The sequence below is a fragment of the Haematobia irritans genome, chromosome 5 (assembly GCF_050003625.1).
Source record: "Haematobia irritans isolate KBUSLIRL chromosome 5, ASM5000362v1, whole genome shotgun sequence".
Taxonomy (NCBI): Eukaryota; Metazoa; Arthropoda; class Insecta; order Diptera; family Muscidae; genus Haematobia; species Haematobia irritans.
In genome coordinates this window covers 29208737-29215986 of record NC_134401.1, presented here as the reverse complement: position 1 = coordinate 29215986, position 7250 = coordinate 29208737, and positions in this window count along the sequence as shown.

Below are 7250 nucleotides of genomic sequence, written 5' to 3'. Positions count from 1 at the left end.
ATGTTGTCCTATGCTATGTTGTATATCGCGAAAAGTTTCAAAGTTAAACTTAATTGACATTTAACTACAGTTTAACATTTTTTTTTTTTGCTGTCTTTGCCTTCTTAAGAAAAATAAGAAAAAAATAGTATCAGCATTACACTCACATCACTTGGTTTACATTAACAGAATTTCATTGCCTATTTGGGAGGGTGCAAAGGGGAAATAACTAAATTAGATATGCACAGACCAAATGACAAAATGCTCGCGCATTTTATACTTGAGAAACATGAGTTAATTCACGTAAATTCCAATTAGCAATAGCGTACAAATAATTTCGAATTTATTCATTAGATTAATGTTACAAAAATTAAGTGTCTGTGAGAATTTTTTTTTAACATAAAAGGTGTAACCCAATGAAAAGTTGAATATTTCTAAAGCCTCCACCAAAGGATGGGGGGTATACTGACTTTCCGTCCTTCCGGATATCAGTCCGTCTGTGGAAATCATGCTAAATTCCGTGATATTACTATATGCCTATGCAAAAATTGTCGTGAGGCCAACGATTTCATGTCCTTAAAATACGAATGCAAATTTTGCTTAGCATAAAAGACGCATTTCTCTAATATAAAGTTTTTTACTTTGTAGAAAGCGATTTGACTTAAAAATGGGTATCATAACATGAAAGACAAAATTTTTGGGTAAGGTCAACTTGACATTAAAAATTCAGAAAAATTCTTTAAAATTAATTAAATGTTTTTAAATTTGTTGTCTTTTTTCATCTAGACTACAAAGGAAAAAATCGTTCAAAAATAGGACATATTTTTCAATACTATATTTTAAATACATTTGTACTTGAAGCATAGCATAATTTAACCATAACATAAACTCCTGGAAGAGCAAATCTCATCCGATCCGGCTGCAATGTGGTACGTAATGTTAATATATGTCCTCTAACAACCATGTAAAAATTAGTCCATATCAGCCCGTTGCTATATGCAACTAACGTAACTACCAGAAAAAATATAGCTAGTTGACGAAAACTTGAAAATAGGTGTAGAATTTCATTATAGAAAAATCTTCGAAATATCGAAATTCAAAAGTTTGATTATTTCTGTTCAGCTCTACCCTGAACAACAATCCGGGTAATTTAATCAGATTCAAAATTTGTGTCTTATCTTAATATGCAAAGAATAAAGTCATAATCATTATGGAATGTTCAACTAGTCTTCAACATGGGTTGCGACATTTGTGTAATTCTGTCCCATAAGGAAATTTGTACTATGCTCATGCACTACTGCTGTACGTATGTTTCCATTTTCACCCGAACTCACATACCTATCTGTGAGTCCTTGTGACGAGTAATCTCGAAATTTGTTAACTTCTTTATTCCCTGCCAGGAACAACAAGGAAAATTGCAAAATAAAAAAGTGGAGCAGAACATAACAAAAAAACAAAAACAAAATGAGGAAAGTAAAAACATGTCATATCATTATCTTTAACTATGACATTTTAGTGTCAAACTAACAACACTTTTGTTTTGTCATTTAAGGAACTGTTAAGCTTATCCAACATTACTACATGTACAGAATGTTCTCATCAAAATGGGCTCTATAAGTAATATGAGGGTAGCCAACACAGGTACATTCTTAAAACATGCACCAAACTCGGAGGATATCGATGGCGAGTAAATGTAAAAAACCAATATAGCAAAACATAATTTAATTAAATATAATTTACGGTATTTGTTTATTATACCCTCCACCATAGGATGGTTTGGAAGTTCTTCCAAAGGCACAACTTTAAAACCACTTCCAGAAGATGCACTCCCAATGATGTTTTTAATTTTAACTACCCAGGAAGTTCTTTTAATTCAATTTTTTTAACTTGGTTTTTTATACTTTTAATGGGTAATTTTAATTTTTTTTTATTTCAAAGAGGTTAAAAACAGAGTAAGATTTCATAAAATGGTAGAAATCATTTAAATTTTGTCGAAAAAATGCTAAATCCAATTTGAAAAAATTGTGCATTTTTGAAAATATTTGAGGTCAAACGTTTCCGACAAGCGTTAAAATCCATTAAAAATTTTAAAAAATTATAAAAATTATTTATTTGACAAAATATCTTTAATTTACATCCAAAACGTTGAATTTGGATCACACCTACAGAAGTGATGCAAATTCAGTGCAACGTCTGTAGAAATGGAGGACTTCCGTCCTATGACAAGCCCATGTTAGATTCATCGCTTCTGTGTCAATTTTGCACCACTTCCGGATCCAAAAAGAACATTTTCATTACGATTTTGGCAACGCTTTTTTTGCTGTGTTTGTCATTCCGATTGTAACACATCGAAATATTGCTCGAAGACCCCATAAAGTATATATATATTCTGTGTCGTGGTGAAATTCTGAGTCGATCTGAACATGTCCGTCGGTCTGTCTGTTGAAATCACGCTATCTTCCGAACGAAACAAGCTATCGACTTGAAACTTGGCACAATAAGTTGTTATTAATGTAGGTCGGATGGTATTGCAAATGGGCCATATCGGTCCACTTTTACGTATAGCCCCTATATAAACGGACCCCCAAATTTGGCTTGCGGATCCACTAAGAAAAGCAAATTTCATCCGATTCGGCTGACATTTGGTACATAGTGTTAGTATATGGTCTCTAACAACCATGCAAAAATTGGTCTACATCGGTCCATAATTATATATAGCCAACATATAAACCGATCCCCAGAGTTGACCTCCGGTGTCTTTTGGAGAAGTAAAATGCATCCGATCTGGTTGAAATTTGGTACGTGTTGGTTATATATGATATTTAACAACCATGCCAAAAACGGTTCATATCAGTCCATAATCATATATAGCCCCCATATAAACCGTTCCCGAGATTTGGTTTTGGAGCCTCTTGGAGGAACAAATTTCATCCGAGTCAGTTGAAATTTGGTACATTGTGCTAGTATATGGCCGTTAACAACCATGCCTAACTAGGCCCATACCGGTCTATAGTTATATATAACCCTCAGGTAAATCGATCCCCAATCACACAAAAATTGGTCCATATCAAGTTCATAATTGTATATAGCCCCCTTATATAAGCGACCCCCATATTTCAATTCTGGCTCTCTATGTACCGTGCAAAAGTCCATATCGATTCGTAATTATTTGTGGACTTACCTATACATACCTTTTGTGTCTAATATACCACGTATGGACTAACTCACAATTTAGAAAACGATGTTAAGAAGTTTTAAGATACCACAGCCCAAGTAATTCGATTGTGGATGACAGTCTTTCGTAGAAGTTTCTACGCAATCCATGGTGGAGGGTACATAAGATTCGGCCTGGCCGAACTTACGGCCGTATGTACTTGTTTAATTTAATTTAATTCAATTACAAATATCGACACATTTTCCCTTCGCTTTTAAAACTTACCTCGTTGGCCCAACTACATCCACTATGGCGGTGCATACATAAATGTAGTCTATTTAGGATAATCATCATCTACAATGGGAGTACTTGTTCCACTAGCTGTTGTTGTTGTTGTTGTTGTTGTTGTTGTTGTTGTTCACTTACACATATCATAGAAGTACAGAGATATAGCCCCGTTCTTATCTGGAGTAATTGAGATCATAATAGTACACTTATAGTACTGGGTTAAAACCAAATGTTATTGTACTTTTTTGGTGTAGTTATAGTCATAATTCATATTGTTAAGTACAATTCTTTGAAAGGACACGTTCAAGCAAACATACAGGGTAGATGATTGTATGAGTGCAATTTTAAGTTAGTGGTGTATCCTATCACTTAGAATCACAACCACTTACCAAGTAGTAGACGAATTCTGTAAAAGAAAAAAATTTAGCTATATACAAATCGAAGTTATGATAAGCGATCAGAAATCAAAAAAAATAATTCCTCGCCACAGTCAACCCAGTAAACAGTTTTAGCTGATATTGGGTATACAGTGCCGTAACGTGAACACCGCATAACAAAAATACGCTTTTTCCATACACTAACTAGTCCGTAACGCTGAAAAACACGATTTGACGCTAACGGCAGATTCACAATGCCAAGTACAATTTAAAATACACATACGGAAGTGAACTAGTTAGGTTTTTTTCGTGAATTTTAATTATTAATTTAAATTGCTTTATAATTCCATATCCATTGATATTTTCCGATCTCTTTTTATACCCACCACCATAGGATGGGGGGTATATTAACTTTGTCATTCCGTTTGTAAGACATTGAAATATTGCTTTAAGACCCATAAAGTATATATATATATATATTCTGAGTTGTGGTGAAATTCTGAGTCGATCTAAGCATGTCCGTCCGTCCGTCCGTCCGTCTGTTGAAATCACGCTAACTTCCGAACGAAACAAGCCATAGACTTGAAACTTGGCACAATTAGTTGTTATTGATGTAGGTCGGATGACATGGCAAATGGTCCATATCGGTCAACTTTTACGTATAGCCCCCATATAAACGGGCCCTCAGATTTGCCTTGCGGAGCCTCAAAGAGAAGCATATTTCATGGTGTTGGTATATGGTCTCTAACAACCATGCACAAATTGGTCCACATCGTTCCATTATTATATATGGCCCCCATATAAACCGATCCCCAGATTTGGCTTGCATCCGATCCGGTTGAAATTTGGAACATGGTGTTTGTATATGGTCTCTAACAACCGCACCAGAGTTGGTCCATATCGGTCCATAATTATATATAGCACCCATATAAACCGTTCTCCATATTTGACCTCTGGAGCCGCTTGGGGAGTAAATTTCATCCGATCCGGTTCAAATTTGGAACATGGTGTTAGTAAATGGCCGCTAATAACCATACCAAAATTGATCCATATCGGTCTATAGTTATATATAGTCGATCTCCAATCACACAAAAATTGGTTCATAGTTGCCACTCGAGCCAAAAATAATCTACCAAAATTTTATTTCTATAGAAAATTTTGTCAAAATTTTATTTCTATAGAAAAATATGTCAAAATTTTATTTCTATAGAAAATTTTGTCAAAACCTTATTTCGATAGAAAATTTTGTGAAAATTTTATGTCTATAGAAAATTTTGTTAAAATTTTATTTCTATAGAAAATTTTGTAAAACTGAATTATATAGGTATTTAATCGGTCTTTCTATACCCTCCACCATAGGATGGGGGTATATTAACTTTGTCATTCCATTTGTAACACATCGAAATATTGCTCGAAGACCCCATAAAGTATATATATTCTGTGTCGTGGTGAAATTCTGAGTCGATCTGAACATGTCCGTCGGTCTGTCTGTTGAAATCACGCTATCTTCCGAACGAAACGAGCTATCGACTTGAAACTTGGCACAAGTAGTTGTTATTGATGTAGGTCGGATGATATTGCAAATGGGCCATATCGGTCCACTTTTACGTATAGCCCCCATATAAACGGACCCCAAATTTGGTTTGCGATTGCTCTAAGAGAAGCAAATTTCATCCGATCCGACTGAAATTTGGTACATGGTGTCAGTATGTGGTCTCTAACAACCGTGCAAAAATTGGTCCATATCGGTCCATAATTATATATAGCCCCCATATAAACCGATCCCCAGATTTGGCTTGCGGAGCCTCTAAGAGAAGCAAATTTCATCCGATCCAGCTGAAATTTGATACATGTTGTTGGTATATGTTCTCTAGGGAGCCACCGTGGTGCAATGGTTAGCATGCCCGCCTTGCATACACAAGGTCGTGGGTTCGATTCCTGCTACGACCGAACACCAAAAAGTTTTTCGGCGGTGGAGTATCCCACCTCAGTAATGCTGGTTACATTTCTGAGGGTTTCAAAGCTTCTCTAAGTGGTTCCACTGGAATGTGGAACGCCGTTCGGACTCGGCTATAAACAGGAGGTCCCTTGTCATTGAGCTTAACATGGAATCGGGCAGCACTCAGTGATAAGAGAGATGTTCACCACTGTGGCATCACAATGGACTGAATAGTCTAAGTGAGCCTGATACATCGGGCTGCCACATAACCTAACCTAACCTAACCATATGTTCTCTAATGACCATGCAAAAATTGATCCACATAAACCGATCCCCAGATTTGAACTCCGGAGCCTCGTAGAGGAGCAAAATTCATCCGATCCGGTTGAAATTTGCAACGTGGTGTTAGTATATGGTCGCTAACAACCATGCCAAAGTTGGTCCATTTCGGTCTAAAGTTATATATAGGCGATCCCCAATCACACAAAAATTGGTCCTTATCGGTTCATAATCCAAATTTTATCCAAATTTTATTGCTATAGATTTTTTTTTTTTAATTTTACTTCTATAGAAAATGTTGTCAAAATTTTATTTTGTCAAAATTTTAATTCTATAAAAACTTTAAACTTAATTATATACGTATTAATCGGTCTTTTTTAGTTTAATATATACCACGTATGGACTAGGTGGTATATATTACGGTGTTAGGAAGTTTTAAGATACCTTACCATCGGCAATTGTTACCGCAACCCAAGAAATTCGATTGTGGATGACAGTCTTCAGTAGAAGTTTCTACGCAATCCATGGTGGAGGGTATATAAGCTTCGGCCTGGTTGAATTTACGGCCGTATAGACTTGTTTGATTTAATATATACCACGTATGGACTTACTTACAATTTAGAAGGCGGTGTTTGGAGGTTTTAAGATATTTTGCGATCGGCAAGCGTTACCGCAACTCAAGTAATTCCATTGTGGATGGCAGTGTTTAGAAGAAGTTTCTACGCAATCCAAGGTGGAGGGTACATAAGATTCGGCCTGGCCGAACTTAAGGCCGTATATACTTGTTTCAGATTGGATTTAGCATTTTTTTCGACTAAATTTAAATAATTTGTACCATTTATATTATCTTCTTCTATTTATATAAACTCCTCTAAATAAGCCGATTAATAACCAGGGGGCTTATATAGGTATTTAACCTGCCTTTTTTATATAAAATAAAGGAATAAAACTCTACCTTTTCATCAATTGCTACCACAACCCAATTAATTCGATTGTGGATGACAGTCTTTAATAGAACTTTCTACTCAGTGTGGACTGTGTATAAAATTCGAATCTGGCGAACTTTCGGCCGTATATACTTGTTGATTTTCAGTTATTAAAAATTAATATTAATTTTGTCTACATAGAACATTATAATTATCTCAAGCAATCATTAATTTCCCTATAATGCCAAATCATTAATAAGAATTTTACAACGTAGGAGATTGAATGAATTTTTCATTATGAATATTAT